The following is a 21223-nucleotide window of genomic DNA, read 5'->3' as shown; positions in this document are numbered from 1 at the left end:
GACTGAGTGTGCCCTGGGCTCCTGCCAATCAGGTGCCCAGTGCCTATGTTCCTTCCCTAAAACTGTATTGAAGCTAGAACCCAATTGGCATCTCTGGCCACATGTCAGCCCCTGGTAAATGGTACCATGGGTACCCAGGACATTATGATCAGAGAAGACCCCTAAGGGCTGCAGCACTTATTGTGCTACCGTTGGGGGTCCTACACACACACACACACACACACACACACACACACACACACACACACGCACACAGGCTGAGTGTCCTGGTGCAGAACTAAACAAAGAGTCGACAAGGCACACATCCCTGTGTGCCATGCCCACTGCCCTGGCATACATCAGTCACCCCTCTAGCTGGGTGCCTTATGCCAGTGGTGTGGGCACAGGTGCGTGAGCCCTGTGCCTCTCCAGTACCCAGGGCCATTCCTGAGCACTGTAAGTGCAGTGATGCCATTAAGAGTATATGGTGCTGGGAGGCTGTCATTACGAACTCCACAGCACCATAATGGCTACACTGAAGACTGAGAAGTTTGGTGTCCAACTTCTCAGCACATTAAATCCACACTGATGCCAGTGTGGGATTTAATGTAAAATGCACCACAGAGGGCATCTTAGAGATACCCCCTGAAACTTAACCTACAATCCACATCTTTTCTGCGAGGCTGCCACACAGTAGACATTTTGCTGGACCCCTGGGTGGAGAGCCTCCCGCTCTCCTGGGCCTGCAACAATGCACATCCTGGGCGAGGTGCTAGGTCCCCTCCCCCATGATGGGCAGGGGGAAGCTTCAAAGGCATGCCACCTTTGTGAGCTTCTCCAGGCCACTTGCTGTACTCAGCAACTGGCCCCTACCAGTTCTGCCCCCCATTCTGGCGCGAAGACTGGCAGGAAACCCTACGTCTGGAAAGGGGGTGTGCCAGCCTGTGCCAACTCCACCCCTCAGGTGGAGGAGGCAAGGTGAAGCACAACTCTGGGCTACCGCCATCTTGAGGATGGGGAGCCCTACCCACTCACAGCTAGGCCCCTGCCCCCCTCCCACAGGAGGGGAGCAGGTTAGGGGGTGTATAGAAAGCTATCCTAGGGGTAGCAATGGCGAGCAGTCTTCAGGCTAAGACTTCAGTGAGCGAATTAAGCTAGTTGTTTTACCAATTATAATCTCTCGAGTACCAAATGAAAGTACACCACACAAGGTATATATCAAATATATATGTATTTATTCTAAACACAACCCCTCTGCACTCTTTATGAGGTCAGAGGTAAAAGTACAATACATGGAAGTTAATTAGCATACTATAAGTTGCAATGTATACGTTTTGCCCTTGGGGCCTCACAAACCATATACTAAAATAGTGGTATAAGAACCATATGAGAAATAGAAAGCAGGCCTAGGGCCTGTGGAATCGCTGGGGCTACTCGGGACAACTAAAGGTTAGGAAGTAGGAGGCCGACGGGAGACGCGGGCAGTTGTCTAAACACAGCCGCGGGTTACTATTGACTTTCTATGGGAAACGAACAAGTTACAATTTTAAAGAAAAAGGGTACAAGGAGGTGAACTGCGATGGAACCCTTTTAGACTAGGACACTTGGAGAGTCAATACCCACGGGAGAACCGGAGTACGCGTGTTACCTCACCTAGGGAAGCCGGGTGCATAGGTGTGTCTTCGTGTCGGGTTTCGTCGTCGGTTCCAATGGAGAGCTGAGAAGAAGTGCTGCAGGCGACCAGAGGAAGAGTGTCCAGGTGGATTCAAGAGTGGATCGGAGATGTAAAGAACCTGAAAGCAGAGGAGACTGAGTCTGGGCCACAAGCCAGTGACCAGGGCGGCGATAGAAAGATGCCACCAGATGTCGGGTGATTTCAGGTGAAAAGGTGAAGTTTCTCTCTTCAGCCACGAGGACCAGGAGGCATTGACGATGACCAGGAGCTGGATTCGAGCTGTCCCACGAAGGATCTAGTTAACTGTGGTGTCACTATCCGGATTGGACCCAACAAGCCTTGGCAAATGCACCCCACGCAGGATGTCGAGATTGGTTTCGGTGCAGACCAACAAGTTCTGGGGAACTTCTCCTTTGCAGGGAAGTTGGCACAAGTCTGGAGCACCCAGGAAAGCAAGTAGAAATAAAGGATTGTCTTCTTGGGGGCTCACTAGCCAACTGACTAGGAACTACAAAGACGTGTTAAGCGGAAATGCACAAAGCGGGCCCACGGCCACTTGTTGAGTGTGGGGAGTCGAGCTTTGGTGCAAAATGTGCTCGGGTCTAGGGCTTCAAGCACCCCAATGCACAACTTCGGGATACCTCGTGAAGTCGATGCAGGTAGCAAAATGCAGAATGTCCAGGAGTTCCAAAGTGTTTGACAACTTACACTACATGTTTTGATAAAGGCAAACCAAAGTCAGCATTAACCTCGAGGTTTATAATGCACTTAAGAGTATATGGTATGGCTATATCATAGAACAGCTATAAGGAGATGGTTCCGAAAGCTGCAGAGTGGCTCAGCTCATGCTAGGGCACCCTCTCACATGAAACCAAGCACTCTTCCTCCAGGATTGTCAAGGCCTGCCATAGGAGTGACTTATAGGTGCATATGTGTGTGCCCATCTGGATCCTGTTTCGGCAGTCTTCTTTTTAGCAAGGTATTCCTACAGCCCGGAACCCGCCTCTGAACACCTATGGAATCCAGGGCAGACTACACGGAGGACGGTGAACAGCATTGTCTTCTCCTTCCCTGCCCGTTTGACATTGGTAAATAGGGGGCTGGAACGTCAGGAGGCCGGAGCGCTCTGATCACTCATTCACTGGAAATTGACCTTCTTTCTGCTGGATCACTCATTCACTGGAAATTGACCTTCTTTCTGCTGGGAAACTCTGCCACCCACCGCCATTCCATTAGGAAACACCGCAAGCAGCACTTACCTGGCTAATGCTTTCTGGGGCCTGTAGTTCCGACGAACAGCAGGCAGTGTGTGCTTACCTTTTGGTGGGTGTGGCATCCTACAACCAATGGGACAGTGGCAGGGACTACTTACAGGAGCAGAAAAGTCACCAGAATAACTTTGAAGGCATCTGAGGAAGACCGTTGCCAGGCCTAAATGTATTATGCCCATTTCATGTAATGTGTTTCCTCCGGCATCCCCGCTGTGGCCTCTGCTTCTTCACTGGAAATTGACCTTCTTTCTGCTGGGAAACTCTGCCACCCACCGCCATTCCATTAGGAAACACCGCAAGCAGCACTTACCTGGCTAATGCTTTCTGGGGCCTGTAGTTCCGACGAACAGCAGGCAGTGTGTGCTTACCTTTTGGTGGGTGTGGCATCCTACAACCAATGGGACAGTGGCAGGGACTACTTACAGGAGCAGAAAAGTCACCAGAATAACTTTGAAGGCATCTGAGGAAGACCGTTGCCAGGCCTAAATGTATTATGCCCATTTCATGTAATAAGTGTTTCCTCCGGCATCCCCGCTGTGGCCTCTGCTTCTTCACAGGTGGGAGGAGTTGCATATATGTATATATATTCGAGGCATATGGGCTGCAGATGGTACATTTATGAATAGATTGCCATCTGGTGTTGGGCTCGGATGATTGCACTTGTTTTCTCTTGGAGAAGTCTTTTGTCGTCACGAGACCGAAGACTCCTCCTTTGGGTGCTAGTGCGCATGAGCATCGGCTCCATCCTTAGATTGTTTTTTTCCGCCATCTTGTTCGGATGAGGATCGAAGCGTTCCGGATCGACTTCGAGGAAAAAGTGATATTTCAGTGCGTATTCCCTTTCCAATTCGACGGTATTGTTATCGAGCGCGAGTTCATTTCCATTTCTACGCACTTCGACGTCAACAACAAAATTTCAAGACTCTACGTCGACGAGACGAGGAGGCCTATCTCGACGTAGTCCAGCCTGGAGTCCATGGAAAGGACTCCATTCAAAAGATGTCCAACGTGTGGTGCTAAGTTCCCACACAAGGACCTACACGAGGTGTGCAACCTCTGTTTATCACCTGAACACGAATCCAGGGACTGTGAAGCATGCGCAGCATTCTCCTCCAAGTCGACGATTAGAAACCGTCAACCCCGAAGACACGAGGTGTCGAGAATGCAGTCAGAGGCATTCATGGAGCTGTTCGAGGCCCAGCAACCCGAAGAGGAAGAAGAAGAAGATGAGGACGAGTCGGGGCCGGAAGGGGACGACTCAGACGTTGAAGAAATCGACGTTCATCAAACCGTGAGTGACGACGTCCCCTTACCAAAAAACCGACCCTGTTTGGTGTCGACCCCGCCTTCGAGCCCGGTCAGACTACCGAAAAAAGTTTCCGACGCCCCGCCTTCGGGCTCGGCAACGAAACCAAAACCGAATCACTCGGCCTCCCACCATGTCGGATCAGAGAAGCGGTCGACATAGATATCGACACCGAAGCTCCATACAAAGGAAGGCTCGCAGTCGAAACACATGTCGAAACCGAAACATGTTTTGACGTCAAAGACTTCCTCGACACCGAAAAAATCGGATTCGAGCAAGCACTCGGTGCCGAGAACACAAAACACTGACGGTCAGAAGCAAAGGCACCTTTCGGAACCAAAAACTTCGGTACCGACACAGGAGCATCAGACAGATCCAAAACAAAAGACTTCGTTTATCGATCCACAAACTGGCAAGGTGGTAACAAAACTACCTAAAAAGAGGAAAAATGAACAGTTGGACGACAAAGCTCTACCTCCTAAAAAGAGAACAATGGGGACAAATACAATTCCTCCCCTTTCTCCTCAACCTAAAGAAACACCCTCTTCTCCTCACACTCGGCCAGCTATTCCTCCACCTTCTACACCACGACCATCTACACCTCAAACAGATGTAGAAAGTGACACAGGGGAGAGAGAACTTCCTAGGGATGACAACACTGTCCCAGATGAAGCAGACCCATGGGAAGATTATAACGCAGGGTCAGATAATGATAATGACCCTGAACTGTATCCCTCAAAACCTTCACCACCTGATGATAATACAGGTTTTGCGCAGTTAATTAATAGGGAAGCAAAATACCACAAGGTAGACTTACATACGGAACCTCAAATAGAGGATTTCCTTTTAGAAACACTACCTGCTGCACAAAGAACATCAGGAACACTTCCAATGCTTAAGGGTCTCCTCAATCACACATCAGACATATTCAAAGACCCTGTGAGGGCTAGGGTATTAAACCCAAGAATTGATAAGAAATATAAGGCAGCCCCAAAGGACCCAATATTTATCAAAGGACAAGTACCTCTGGACTCGTTAGTAGTCACAAACGTTCGTAAGAGAGCAAACTCATTAACTACAGGAGAAGCTCCTCCTCCTGACAAGTTAATAGATGCCTCTGGCAAAAGAGTAGCATCCCAAGCAGCAAACAGCTTTCGCATAGCTAATTCGCAAGCGCTACTTGCATGTTATGATAGATCTCATTATGATGAGTTAGAAAAACTAATTACACATCTCCCTAAGGAACATCAAAAAAGGGCAGATCAGCTTATACAAGAAGGGAAGATAATAACTAACACTTCCATTAAGTGCGCCTTAGACGCAGCAGACACTGCAGCAAGATCCATAAACACCAGTATCATGTTAAGAAAACATGCATGGCTCAGAGTCTCAGGGTTCAAACAAGAGGTACAAACATCCGTATTGAACCAGCCTTTTGATGAGAAAACACTTTTCGGCTCAGGTACAGATGAGACTTTAGAAAAGATGAAAAAGGACTCAGAAACAGCTAAGTCAATGGGAGCATTGCAACAGCCAACTCAAAGGTGTTCCTTTCGTAGGTCCACCTATAGAGGCGGATCAAAGAATACAGGCACAAGCCAGCAATCTACCTCTTTTACACCAACATCACCTAGATTTAATTCTAGAGGCAGTTACAGAGGTAACCACAACAAAGGTAGAGGTCGCGGAAATGACAACAACCGCAACTCCCCTACCCCAAAACAGTGACTTCATACAGCTCCCCAGACCATATAACACTGGTCGGGGGACGTCTATCACAGTTCCTACCTGTCTGGGAAAACATCACATCAGACAGATGGATGAGACAAATTATCCAACATGGTTATTGCCTAGAACTCACAGCTACCCCACCAAACATCCCCCCCAAACAGCGTCCAATGAGTCAAGATCATCTAACATTGTTAAAGCAGGAAGTACTATCACTGCTACAAAAGCATGCCATAGAGAAGGTTCAACAACATCAACAGGGAAAAGGGGTATATACTCTATACTTCCTAATTCCCCAAAAAGACTGGTCTCTAAGGCCAATACTAGACCTCAGACCTCTCAATGCATACATAAATTCGGAACATTTCCACATGGTCACGCTCCAACAAGTACTTCCTTTACTGAAGAAAGGGGACTTTATTTCTACACTGGATCTAAAAGACGCTTACTTTCATATCCCAATTCACAAAGCCCACAGAAAATACCTCCGGTTTGTCGTAGAAGGACAACATTATAAGTTCAAAGTCCTTCAGTTTGGGGTCACAACAGCACCAAGGGTGTTCAAAAAATGCCTAGCAGTGGTTACAGCTCACCTAAGAAGACAACAAATACATGTCTTCCCTTACTTGGACGACTGGCTAATAAAAGCCAAGTCCCAAGAAGAATGTCTTCAAAACACACAAAAAACATTCATTTGCTGCACCAGCTAGGGTTTACGGTGAACTACACAAAATCACACCTGCAACCAGAGTTCAACAATATCTAGGGGCTACTATAGACACAGAAAAAGCCAAAGTATACCCCAATCCAGTCAGGATTCAAACAATGCTCACATTGATTCAAAGATTTCAACCACAACACTCACTAACAACTCGAGTGTTCATGCAGCTATTAGGGATGATGTCCTCTTGCATACTGCTAATACTATATGCCAGACTACAGATACGCCTGCTGCAAGAATGTCTAGCAACACAGTGGAATCAGGCTCAAGGTCAGATTACAGATCTGGTGTTGGTAGACGACTGCACACATCGCTCTCTGAAGTGGTGGAACACAACAAACATTTCCAAGGGGCGGTTGTTCCTGGAACCAATTCCACAAGTGATACTAACAGCGGATGCATCGCTCACCGGATGGGGAGCGCATATGGAGAAATGTACAGGGAAGATGGAGTGTACAGCAAAAAAGACTGCACATCAATCATCTAGAACTACTAGCAATGTTCTAGCATTGAAAGCTTTTCAAATGCAGATGCTCAACAAAGCAGTCCTGATCAGAACAGACAACATGACAGCAATGTATTATATTCAAAAACAGGGGGGACACACTCTCCAACTATCCAGACTAGCGCAGGAGATTTGGAGATGGGCCATCCCTCAAAACATCTATCTGTTAGCCGAACACCTACCAGGAGTTCAAAACCAGATAGCAGACATCTTAAGCAGAGAGTCAGAACAAATACACGAATGGGAACTGCACGATCAAATACTGCAGCCATTCTTCCAATGATGGGGACAGCCAGAGATAGATCTCTTTGCCACTCATCAGAACGCAAAATGCCAAAGCTTCGCATCCAGGTACCCACACCACCTGTCGCAGGGCAATGCGTTATGTATAAATTGGTTAAACAAATTTGCATACGCTTTTCCCCCTCTCCCACTAATTCCATTAGTAGTTCGAAAACTGCAACAACATTCAATGACCATGATACTAGTAGCACCCACGTGGGCACGACAGCCGTGGTTCAACACACTCCTGCAACTTTCACAGGTGCCACATCAGAAGTTAAGAATATTACCCATGCACCTTACACAGAACCATGGAGAAATAATGCACCCAGATCCCAAACAATTGAACCTAGCGATCTGGCTCCTGAGGTCATAGAATTTGGATACTTGAATTTACCTCCAAACTGTATGGAAATCATTAAGCAAGCAAGACGTCCTACCACCAGAGCATGCTATGCAGCAAAGTGGAAAAGGTTTGCTGTATACTTTAACAGTAACAACATCAACCCTCTGGACGCATCCACAAAAAATATTATTTGCTACTTACTACACTTACAGCAATGTAACCTTGCTTACACCTCTATTAGAGTACATCTTGCAGCTATAGCAGCGTACCTGCAAAACAGGCAACATCTATCCCTGTTTAGAGTACCAGCATTAAAAGCCTTCATGGAAGGACTCAAAAGAGTCATTCCACCAAGACTTCCGCCTTCCCTGGTCTGGAATCTCAACATAGTACTGACCAGACTAATGGGTCCACCTTTCGAACCTATGCATAAGTGTGAAATACAATTCCTTACACGGAAGGTAGCATTTCTTATAGCTATTACCTCCCTCAGAAGAGTGAGTGAGTTACAGGCATTCACAATACAAGAACCATTCCTACAGTTACACCAAAATAAAGTGGTTCTTAGAGCAAACCCAAAAGTCTTGCCTAAAGTAATTTCAGCATTCCACATCAATCAACCAGTGGAACTACCAGTCTTCTTTCCAAAACCACAGACGGTAGCAGAAAGGGCCCTACATACATTAGATGTCAAAAGGGAAATATCGTATTACATAGAAAGAACACAAACTTTCAGAAAAACCAAACAACTATGTGTAGCGTTTTCCCCAACACATAAGGGCAATCCTATCTCTAAAGTAGGCATTGCCAGGTGGATTGTAAAATGTATACAAATATGTTACATAAAAGCAAAGAGGGCATTAACTGTTCCTCCTAGAGCTCATTCTACACGTAAACTTGGGGCATCTATGGCATTCTTAGGAAACATTCCCCTAGATTGACATATGCAAAGCAGCAACTTGGGTTGCACCGCATACCTTCACAAAACACTACTGTGTTGATATGCAGGCAACACAACAGGCTAGAGTGGGCCAATCTGTACTAAAATCTTTATTTCAAACTGTTGCAACAGACACTGGTGACCACCGCTAGGGAGGTAACTGCTGTATAGTGTATTCATAAATGTACCATCAGCAGCCCATATGCCTCGAACGAAATATGCTACTTACCAGTATGCATCTGTTCTTGGAATAGAGGGCTGCAGAGTGGTACATGCCCTCCCTGCCTCCCCGGAAACCTGTCTGTTCCAACACTATCTTATTTAGATACACTTACATGGGTTTCTCTTTCTGTATTCTATCATACTACTCCATCTAACCCTACTATGGCAAAACAATCTAAGGATGGAGCCGATGCCCATGCGCACTAGCACCCAAAGGAGGAGTCATCGGTCTCGTGACGACAAAAGACTTCTCCAAGAGAAAAACAAAGTGCAATCATCCGAGCCTAACACCAGATGGCGATCTATTCATAAACGCACCACTCTGCAGCCCTCTATGCCAAGAACAGATGCATACTGGTAAGTAGCATATTCCATATCTATCTATCTATCTATCTATCTATCTATCTATCTATCTATCTATCTATCTATCTCTATATATCGCCCCAAAACACCAGCCTGCCGCACTTTTGAACAGGTGCTTTCTTGACGGGGTGTGCCCGTCTTAATATCACAGCTACCAGATTTCACCAGGCAATTTCTCATGATAAAGAAAGCAGCACTCTCAGGGGTAGTGTCCAACCAACTTTATTGGAAACTTCAGCACATCAAGACGTGTTTCGGAGCTTAGCCTTCGTCAATTGTTACACCGTATGCGCCCATTCCGCCATTCATTTTAAACGCTTCAAATCATAGTTGGCGATTCATTGACATAAAAGAAAGACATACAATGTTATTATCCAGATGACGCCATCTTGTAACATGCATCTACCAAGAGTTTAGGTAAATATTCATTCTTTTACTCTAAATCCAGTTTCTACTCTTGCATCAACTCATCCTGAAATAATGCACAATTTACATTTTTCTCAGTTAAGTATATTATATCAGATCTCGCCCTGAATGGGCAACCCTCTACATGCCAATTACAGCTAACATTCATGAAGCACAAAGTCTAAGTTAAAATATGAAATATATATATGGAAGACATTGTTTTTTTTTTTTTAAGACTTTATTTGCAGTTGTCAAATACACAATACAACATTCGTGTGTTCAGGTATCATTTGCCACATAGTCAGTAATTCAATGTTTGTGACACACAGCTATTATGCCGACAACCTTCCGGTCCGGCAGCATTCGTGGATAGTGTGTTTGAGATATTCCAGCAGTAGGTAAAGAAAATTATATGTCTTACTTTTATTATTTTATCTGAACATAACTACAGACTCATTAGGAATAACGAACAGTATAGCAAGATATCAATATACATTCAACCGTTTACATCAGTGAGTTTCCCCGATTCACTAGTCTATCTCTATCTTGTGAGTTGCGTAAAGTATCCCACCCTTGTGTGCCTAGACCCCTTCCACTATTTCGTTTGTTTATACGTATCAGTCCTCTAACTCGTCCCCTCCTCCAGAGCTATCATCTTCCTCCTCCGGAAGAGGTTCACACAGGTCACCCCGATATGTATTCCAAGGTAACCATATCCTGTTCCATTTGCGAGGGTTAGCTCTGATCTTATATACCGCTCGCTCGGTTACCATCAATCTATCCATGTGTCTGCACCATTGTGCCGATGTCTGTGTGTCCGCTGCCCCCCATTTCTGCGCTGTATCCCGCTTGGCCACCATCATTCCTACCACTACCCACTGTTGTCCCTGACGCGTCAGATCAGTCTTTCCCCATATATTCAGCAAGCAGACCCTCGGGTCCGGCGTGAGTGATACTTCTAGCGTTTGGGAAATGGTCCGCATAATGCGTTTCCAGTATTCACTAATGATCGGGCAGCCCCAAAGTGTGTTCATCAGTGTCCCTTCCTCTCCACAGCCTCTCAAACAGTTTGGATGAGCAGTCCTATGTATTCTGTATAAGGTAGTTCTGGTGTAATATACTCTGTGTAGTATTTTAAATTGTACCAGTCGGAAGCGGGCCGAAACGCCTGCCTCCCGTGGGGACGCCAATGCGGCGTTCCAGTCCGTCTCGTCCATTTCACCCAACTCTTCCTCCCATTTGTCTCGTAATTTAGTTAGTGGATCAGGCAGGTTGTTCAGCAACTTTCGATAAGTGAGGGATGTGGCCCCCGTTTGCATAAAATCAGTGAGTAGGCGGTCCTCCCACGGGGAGGATTCTCGGATCTTTGACCCCGGCTCAATGGCTGCCATCAATGCATGCCTTATCTGCATGTACCTGTATGTCTCAGTAGGTTCTAGGTCATACTGTTGTTGCAATATCGAGAAGGGGACCATGCCAGTATTTGTCCACAAGTCACCTACTGTGGAAATCCCTATATTGTCCCATTGGGTGAATCCCTTACCATGTCTCAGACAGCCCAGTGATTTAGTGTCCCATAAAGGTGTAAGTTTAGTTATCACACCCCCCCATTTCAGCCTGGTCTGCGCCTTATGCCAGAGTACTATCGTGTGTTTAGTTGGGCCCATCAGTTTTGTTAGTAGACTTTTATTGTATAGTGGTGCCAACAGACTGTGCGTGCCTAGCTGTGCCCTGTCTGCCAAATAAGCTGGGTCCTCTTGTGGTGCGTGGATCCATTGGTTTATCACCTTGAGTTGAGACGCCCAATAGTACAACTGCATATTCGGCAATGCTATCCCACCGTCATACCATCCACAGTTGAGTTTTATATGTGCCACCCGAGCCGGGCGTTCCCCCCCATAGCAAACCTGACATTACTGCCGTCACCTTTTTAAAATATGAGGGCGGTACTAGAGTTGGTGTATTCTCCAGTATATACAGAAGACGTGGAAGCGCCTTCATTTTAAACAGAGCCGCCCTACCTAAAGGTGTCAACGGTAAGGTTTTCCAATGTCTTGCATCTGCCTTTAAGCGAGTGAGTGGAGGTAGCAGGTTTTGATCATAATGTATCGAGGCGTCTCGGGCGACGTAGATTCCCAAGTATTTAAATGAGGCGTCTGCAATTGTCAACGGGCAGTCGCTGGGTAGGTGTGGCAGAGGACCCTTCAGCTCATAGATGACCGATTTCGACCAATTTAGGGTGTAGCCAGAGTTGACACCATGTGTGTTGCATAATTCTAATAGTATTGGGATACCAGCGGTTGGGTCGGTCAGATATATTAACAGGTCATCAGCGTAGAGGGAAACCCTGCTTTCCCAGTGCTCCCCCCAACTCACTCCTCTCAGTAATGGGGTGTCTCTAATGACAGTCGCTAATGGTTCTAGGACTAATGCAAATTTCAAGGGGGAGAGCGGGCAACCCTGTCTCGTTCATCTGGCCAACGGTATGTCTCGGGAGATGTGTCCATTGGCCGCCACGTGTGCGACAGGTTCCGTGTTCAAAAGTTTTATCTATGCGATAAATTTAGGGCCGAAGCCCATGTGTGCCAGGACTGCGAATAGGTATTGCCATTCTACCATGTCGAACGCCATCCTGGCGTCCAACGATAGTAAGACTGCTGGTTCCGTTAGTAGGGGGGCCCGTGCCAGTGCGCCATGTACTCGCCGAAGGTTCAGTGCCGTGCTCCTATGGGGCATAAAACCCGACTGGTCCGGATGGATCAGATGGGATAGGTGGGGCATCAATCTAGTGGCCAATGTTTTCGCCAAAAATCTTCCTTCGGCAGGCGGCTTACCCGGTTTCGGGATGGCCACAACAGTTGCCATCAGTTGATCCAAAGGCAGGATCCCCCGCTCCAAGCTATCCTTGAGCATGGCCAACAACGGCCCACTTAGTGTGTCCGCCATCGTTTGGTACCATTCAACCGGGATACCGTTGGGGCCTACCGCTTTTCCTGTATGTAGTGCGTTGATTGCTGCCTGTATCTCTTCTACCGTTAGGTCTGCCTCCAGTTCATCCACCGTGTCTTGGGGTAAAGTCGGGGTGTGCACCGTTTGGAGGGCTAGCGCCGCAGCACTTGCTGTGACTTCCATTTCCGGGGTATATACTCCCTGGAAGTGGTCCGCGAGGATATCAATTATTTCCGATGGGTGCAAATGTAGCTTCCCATCCGAATCTTTCAACTGTGGTATGGTCCTGCAACCCTCTTTCTTTTTATCCAGCCATGCCAGGAGTTTACTGGCCTTGTCACCTATATCATACACTCTATTCGCTGTCGCTGTTATATTCTCAATCGTTTGCCGCCGCATATGATCATTGTGTAATTGTTGGCATAGATTAAGTGTGTGAAGTGCGTCCTCTGTTGGAGGTGCCATGTGCGCCGCGTTTGCTGCTTCAAAGTTCAGTTCTAGGTCCAGCAATTCCCGTTGTTGTGCGCGCTTATGCCCTGTTATCGTTGTAATGTCATGTCCCCTCAGAACCGTCTTATAAGCCTCCCAGAGGGTCGTGGGGGATGATGCCGAGTCAGTATTTTCTGCAAAATCGTGCCGGGTCGACTTTTTCAATTCTTTCCGGACATGTGGTATCTTGATATAACCTGGATAGATTGGGTACCCTCTTTTGCGAGCCCTTCCTGAGCTCGAGAGGCTCAGTGTTAGGGGGGAATGATCCGAAATACCCCTTGGTCTAATCTTTACATCACTTATTGTAAGGTGACCGTCGCCCAGTGTGAGAAAGTAATCTATGCGGGACAGACTATTATGAGTTGCGGAGTAGTAAGTGTACTGGCGGCCCTCGGGGTTGAGATGTCGCCAAATATCTAGCAGTCCTTGCGCCTCGAGGAAGTCATTAAAACGGGACGGTCCCGGTGCGTGTGTTCGGGTCGGGAATCTATCTTGTGTGTTGTGTGCCACTGCGTTGAAATCCCCCCCACTATAAGGTCACCTTTCCGGGAGATCTAACAGTAATTTCCCCAAATCGGGAAGGGTAATCTCATGCAATGCTGGAGGAATATATACAGAGATCATGTTAAGTGGTTTACCTTCTCATTGCCCAATTGCTACTGCAAAACGGCCATAATCATCGGTTCTAGTGGAATGTAGTATAAAGCGGGACGCTTTTCTCATTAAGATGCCCGTTCCACGGGACCCCGAGGTGAAGTCTGAGTGCACTATCATGCTATAGCCACGTCTGTCTAGCGCCTTACTGGCTGTTCCCACTAGGTGTGTCTCCTGAAGAAGGATCAGGTCCGGATTTAGTCTTTTAATACCCTGCAGGACCAACCCCCTCTTTATCTTGTCTCCCAGTCCCCTCACGTTCCAGGACATCAATTGTAGTGGAGTTACCGGTCCTGTGCGAGCGTTCTCATCTAGTGTGTCTGATTGTATGTTGTGCGCCATTGCATATCTGGTAGGACTAACATGTTTTTCTCAGTGTCTATTTGCTATAGTGTCCGGTATACACCCATCTGTGTGTTCAATTCGTCATGCTGCGTGTTATTTCCTTGAGTCAAACAGAACAAACAACAACAAAAAACCCTATATCCTGAACATCCCCCTCCCTGCCCCCCTGCTATACGGACATAGAACCGCCCGCCCCCCCAACTTAGCAGAGTGTGCTTGACCCATTCCCCACACCAAATACTTGCTCGCGGGGTGAAGGTTCTCCGGAGCAGGCGGCCCCTCATACTCTCCTCGGAAGCCCTCAGCCCAGTGTCCTGTAGCCGACCTTCAGGCAGATCGCAAAGTTAAAGATCAAGTCATTATTAGTCCTCCAGGAGGTTAGTGTTCCTTATTGGTGTCATCGACAACCATATCTCCGTCTTGTGAGAGTTCCTCTTCCGTTCTGTGAGATGTTTGTGAGCCCTCAGGAAATCCCGTATTTTTGTCCTTTTTTGCTCTGTTCGATCTGCGGGGCTGTGTCGTCGGTCTCCATCCATCTAGCCAGTCTCTCGCTTCGCTAGTTCAGGAGTGTCAAAGAACCAGGTCTTATTGTCTGATACCACTCTCAACCTAGCCGGAAAAATCATGGAGTAAGGGATCTCTCTTGCTCTTAGTTCTTTCTTGACCTCCAGAAATGTCCTCCTGCGGCGCGCAACCTCTGCCGTATAATCTGGAAAAAAGGCCAGCGTGGAGTTGAGGATCTTGACCGGAGGGGACACTCTAGCAGCCTGCAAAATGGCGTCTGTCCCGAAAGTTGAATAGACGGGCTAAAATGGGTCTTGGTGTCGCGCCTTGCTTAGGTTTACCCCCCGGTACTCGATGTGCTCTTTCTACAGAGAAAAAGGCAGACTGTCCCTTGGGTTGGAGCTCTTTTTTAATCAACTCCTCCACATATAGGTCTGTTGCTCTATTGCCTTCAGATTCCGGCACACCAAGAATTCTGATGTTATTCCTTCTCGAGCGACCTTCCTGATCGTCCAGTTTCTCACGTAGTGCTTTGTTCACCACCACCATTTGTTGCATTGCCGTTTGGAGCTCGGAGACATCCTCCACAAGCGACTTCGTGACCACCTCCATCGATTTCACTTTTTCGGACATCTTTTGAAAGTCAGCCCTAATGAATGTGATTTCAGTGGATATTGAGCCCACTGTGGCCTGTACTTGGGTTAGCGCTCTCATGATGTCTTCCAGCGTTGTTTTCTGCGTGTTCGTCCCATCCGCCATCTTGCTGGCCGGGGCCCTTCCCTCCGACGGGGAAGAAGACGCTCCACTACTGGCAAATCTGTCAATACGGGTCTGCGTAGTGCCTCCTCTCGAGTTTTTGCCAGCCATCCTTGCTCGTACGTACCACAAGAGTCTTGTAGGTTATGCCTCTCAGCCTTTCGGAGTTCAGTGGACCCTTGCCTGCAGCTGGTCTTCACCGTTCTCTTCGTATGGTCAGTAGGCTCACACCACCCGTTTCGTGCAGGTTCCCGCAGTTTATTGCTCTGCAAGTTCCCGAGCAAGTTGGGAGCGGGTATTATAAGGCCAGAGGTCCTACTTTTAGAAGGTTGACCGTGGTACTGTGGCGATGATGTTCAAAAGCGGTTGATGATCTGATCACTATGTGTTAAGATGGCGGACCGATCCTTTGTTCTACTGTAGTTTCTGTTTCACCTGCCCGTCGTCTGAAAGTATTCTTTCACGACTGCGTTTAGTTTCCCCTCTTATATGCATCAGAGTCCAATTAGGCCACCTCGATCAGTCCACACTGTTATCGGACTCGTGCCCATCTGCTTGGATCATGGTGGTCGTGCGTTTCCGGTGGAGTCGATCCGAGTTGCCCTCACTTCCTCTCGGTCGATCAAGTAGGATAGGTCCCGGCTCGTTGTGATCGTTCAGGCCTCAGAGTCGTCACGACATAAGTTTCTCCTCCTGTGTCGGACAGTGTTCAAAGTTGCTGCCCTGGGTTCCGCCTGGTCCTAGGCTCCGGGACCCTTCGTTAGAGCATCTTTCCTGCACGGATAAGTAGTCTGATATTAGGAGGGGCCGTCCGATCTACGGAACTCTTCTTTTAGGCTGCCGCCATGCTCGGCTGCTAGCCACACCCCCGAAGACATTATTGTTGATCTCATTTACATCTTTTCATTCAGTGAATATAAATTCCTAAACGCATTTTTCGAGATAAATAGAAGAAATTTCAACCCAAATGTACTGCTAATTCTTCACAGCTATTAGGGCCTGTGGGGTTCTTGCTATGTAAATCTATAATGTATCTCGTTTGTAGGCGTCTCAGTTTTTGTAATCGGTCGCCTCCTCTTGGACTAGCTGGAACGCTGTCCAAACAAAAATATGACAATAGATCCCTATTGTGTCCATGTATCTTATTAAAGTGTCTGGCGACTGGATATGCCTCGTCTATGTTGTTTATCGCGCACAGGTGTTCTAATATGCGCATTTTAACTGGGTTAATCGTACTCCCACTATATCTAAGCCCGCATGGGCATGTCAAACAAATGATGGCATATGGCGTGAAACAAGTTAGAATTTTTTTGATCTTTTTAGGTGTTGCCAGACCTGGTACTATGTATTTTAGAGTACGTTTACTGATTTTACAGGCTTTGCAACGGCAACAAGGGTAGAAGCCGTTTATAGGTTTCAATGGAGATTGGACGGGTTTAGCTTGATGATGACTAGGCACCAAATGATCCTTTAGAGCCCTAGCTTTTCTAAAAGTGACTAAAGGATTGGGAGGCAAATCCTCTCTAATGATATTATCTGTGAGTAGGATATTCCAATTTTTACGTAGTATTCTTTAGTTGGCCCGCATTGTCTGAAAATGTAGTTATTAATCTAAAGGTGCCACTATCAGAGTTACTCTTTTCCTTATTTGTCAATAGCTCACTTCTCTGCATGTTGTTTACTCTAGTCAGGGCGTGTGTTAGCACTCCCTCGTTATACCCTCTTACTCTGAAGCGTTGTATGCATGATTTTGCCGCCTCCTGAAATTCAGTGTCACTTGTGTGGCTTCTTTTAAGTATTAGCAACTCTCCATATGGGATGCGGTTTATTCGTTTTTTAGGGTGGTTGCTGGTTGTGAGAAGTTGGCCTGATATGCAGTGCTCACTATTCTAGTGATCACTATGTATCATTCCAAACGACCCATATTGATGATTGGTTGTAAGTCAACCTTATAGACCAGCTATCCTAGTAGCATGGACAAGAGCAGTCTTTAGGCTAAACTCTAGAGGGCGTGTTAAGCCAGCTGTTATACCATCACATATACCCCTTGAACACCAAGTGAAAGGACACCACACAAGTTGTTATGAAAATAAAAGGATATTTATTTATAACAAGTCTACCCTGATCTCTTTATGAGTCCGGTAGCTAAGCACACAACAAAACTCTTACGAAAATACTTTTAGTTGCACAATTTACACAAATGCCCGAGGGGCACGAAAAACCATATACTACAAAAGTGGAATGCGAAATACTAGCAGGTAAGTAACAAGATCCAGAGGCTTCAGGATCGCTAGGACTACACTACTTAACCTTCAGGTTAGGAGCAGGAGGCCTAGGGAGATCGGGTGCAGAGTGTGCACTCTCACGCGGGATGCGGGACAAAGTCTATGGATACTAGTATCTCGTAAAGTTAGTGTTATCAGACGAATCCGACTAGTTAGGCTGAAAACGAAAAAGGATCTGGACTATCTTAGATAGTGAACCTAAGTTGGAGCACCGAAATGCTCAAGTTACCTAGCCCAAGGGCTGCGGCTGCATAGGGTTCAAAAGACGTCGGGAATCCTCGTTACAGTCTATGGAGCCTGAAAGAAGAAGTTGCTGGCAGGCGACCAGTGATGAAGTTCGATGTGATCCAAGCCTGGATCAATGATGGAGACGACCTGAAAGCAGAGGGGACTCAGTTCTTAATCACTAGCCAGTGATCAGATGGGCACCAGGATGGCACCGGATGAAGTCACCTCAACCAGGTGAGTGGGCGACGCTGGGCTCTGCAGTCTCTCGGACCAGGAGGCGTTGTCGGCGACCAGGATGGAGGTGCGAGCTGTCCCACGAGGGTGTCTGCTGTCGGCGATGCTGGACCCAGGATTGGGGAAACAAACCTTGGCAAAGGCAAGCCCACGCGGTGGACTCGAGATGGCGTCTGGAGTGGACCAGGAGGGTACGGGTGCTCCTCTGTTGGAGGGGAGCAAGGGCCAGTCTGGAGCAACCAGACCAGCGATGGAAGTGTCGTGGTTCGTCGTCAGGAGGGCTACAAGCCAGCAGGCAAGTGGCCGGACAACGGTGAGCAGCAAAGAGCAGAAGGGCCACACGCAGATCTCGTGGATGCTGGGGGGCTGGACTTCGGTGCTGGAGCTGCAGCTGCTCAGGGTTAGGGCTTCTCAAACCCCAAAGCACTCACTCGAGGATCCCTCGGCGGTCGTGCTGGATAAGCGTTGTGCAGTTTTGAAGATGGCCAGTCCCTTCAGGTCTCGTCACACCCACGAATCTCAGCTGGGCTGATGATGTAGGTAGAGGTCAGAGGTGCCAGGGAATCCTGGTCTCGTCGAGCTGGGCAGTCTTGATCCGGAGGATGGACGTGCAGCAAACCGCATGCGCTTAGATGGTGCCCGCTGGTGCAGGGTGGCTACTCCTTAGCCACAAGGGAGAGTCTTCAGAAAGGTTCAAGAGTTCTTTCGTGGAAAGTCATCAAGATTCAGAATTATCTAATTTGGGAAGGGGGCCCGCTCCTACCTTTATACTAAAGAAAGGGGCTGGCACGCGACTAGGTCCTGCCCATGGGTGGGACCAGGAAGGGGGGTGGTTACACCCCTCTCCCCTGTCCGGACTTTCCCCAGCTCAGGGGCTGGTGTGCCCCTGGAACTGGTTCAAGCCGGCATATGCACAGTGAGCACCGGGGTGCCACTTGCAGTCACCTTCCTCTCAGCCCTGCCTACCTGGGATACACAAAACCCTGTCTGGGATGGTGCTAGCACCGCCCCTGACAGGAAACCCTTTGTCCAAGCTCTCCTCGCTGGAAGGACTCCCAGCAGCAGGAGGTCAGACTTGTGTCTGTGGTGGCAGCATCCATTTTGTGATGCTGAGGCTCGAGTTAACTTTAACCGGGGTTCACAGTTACATACATGTCGTGTCCCTCTAGAAGGGTGGAATGCTAACCCCGTCGCCAGAATTGGCGAGGGGTTAGTATTCCAATTCGTATGACACCTTACTCGACATGTTTTGATAAAGCAATACCAGAGTTGGCAAATAACAGCGAGGATTATAATGCACTTAAGAGTATTTGGTACGCATTATCATGGAACAGCTATTAGGACTTGGTTCTGCAAGCTGCAAACGGGCTCAGCTCATGCCAGAGCACCTTCTCACATGAGTCCAAGCACTCTGCCTTCATGATTGTTAAGGCCTGCCTTAGGAGTGACTGATAGGAATACATGTGTCCATTTTAGGGTTAGATATAGGTATACTATATCTAAAGCAAAGGGTGATTACACCACCTTGCCCCAGCTGTCGTGCAGCCAGTTGTGTCAGATTTAGATGGCCAGCCAGGGGTGGCATAATATATGCTGCAGCCCCTGGCAGGCCCTGGGTACACCTATGCCCTGGATACCTAAGGTATACTGTACAGGGACTGAAAAGGTGACCCAGTACCAATTGGTTATGCACCAAAGGTACATGGAATCCATTTTACAGAGAGAGCAGTAGGCCTGGGGCCCTGAATAGCAGGGTCTCAGGTCAACTAAGTGGAAAAACCAGCAAAACACCAGGCAAAAGGTTGGGGGTAACCATAGTCAGATATCCACCTTCCTACACTGGTGGCATGTAGCGTTGAGTTACCCGCTGTGGTTTTGCGAAAAAAAGTTTAGTGTGCATCTGTCCTTTGTCTATGTACACTGTGAGATTCAGATAGTCAACTGTTAAGGTACTGATTTCTCCAGAAAATTTCAAATTGACATCGTTCTTATTTAGTACATCCACATATGATGCGGCCAGTTCAACTGGGCCGTCAAATATGATAAAAAGATCGTCGATATACCGCTGTCATGTTACAATTTCACAGTTCCACTGTTGGTTCTCCTGGGCCCAGGCCACCTGCTCCTCCCACCAGCCCACGAAAAGATTTGCATAGCTGGGGGCGGAGCAGGTTCCCATGGCCCGCCCGTTAGTTGTTTAAACAATTAAGGAACAAAAACATGTTGTTGTTTAGGCAGAAAGTTATAAATTCCACTAACATTTTATTGTGTTCATAGAATCTCACTGATTGTGTCGCCAAAAAACTCTACTGCCCTTAAACCATCTAGCAAGAAATTCTGCAACATAAAGAATTAAATGAAGAAGAAAACGTGACCATAATCATTTTGACACCAAAGTACTAACCAAGGAAGAGGAGTCAATTTTGAAATTAGGTCTTTCCTTTTGACCCAAAAGAATCTGGAATTCGCTCAGACCAGAATAGATCTATTCAAGTTCACTCGAAAATTGAAGTTATATAAATTCTTCAAGCTAAAAACATCCCCTACTAAACCTACGGCTGTAGTGATGGAAAGTAGGGAAACTGATGAATTGATGTGCAAAGACTTGGCAGGTATTAAAACTATGGAAGAACTGAGAATTGAAATTAATGAAGGAGAAGACTCTGATATTGGGAATACGCAAATGTTGCCACAAATGGAGGTCCAACAAAAAGGGGGAGCGAGCACTTTTGAACAGGCTTCTTGCTTTATGCCAACAACTGGAACAGATGCTATAGACACGTTTGCCGAAGCGGTGGTTAAAGATCTTGTACGTTTATGGAATAATAACAAATACGTACATAAGAAAAGGAACTTTTCGAAGACCCAACAGGTGGCACTTAATAAACTGTGCGAGGACTCTTCTCTTGTTTTCAAACCCTCAGACAAAGGAGGGAACATTGTTCTATTAACCAGAACACAGTATGAAACAGAAGCATTTCGACAGCTGGATGATGCGATGTGCTATAGTAAGATCACAGACAAAATTTATAA

General features: G+C 47.2%; 1 protein-coding gene across 1 annotated transcript in view; it reads left to right on the top strand.

Moving 5' to 3' along the window:
• SAP130 (Sin3A associated protein 130) overlaps positions 1 to 21223 on the top strand; it is a 988428-nt gene that overhangs the window by 797185 nt on the left and 170020 nt on the right. The window lies entirely within an intron of this gene.

This window comes from Lissotriton vulgaris, chromosome 11 (genome assembly GCF_964263255.1).
Source record: "Lissotriton vulgaris chromosome 11, aLisVul1.2, whole genome shotgun sequence".
Taxonomy (NCBI): Eukaryota; Metazoa; Chordata; class Amphibia; order Caudata; family Salamandridae; genus Lissotriton; species Lissotriton vulgaris.
The sequence above is the reverse complement of the archived record's forward strand: the minus strand, read 5'-3'. Positions and strand labels throughout refer to the sequence as shown.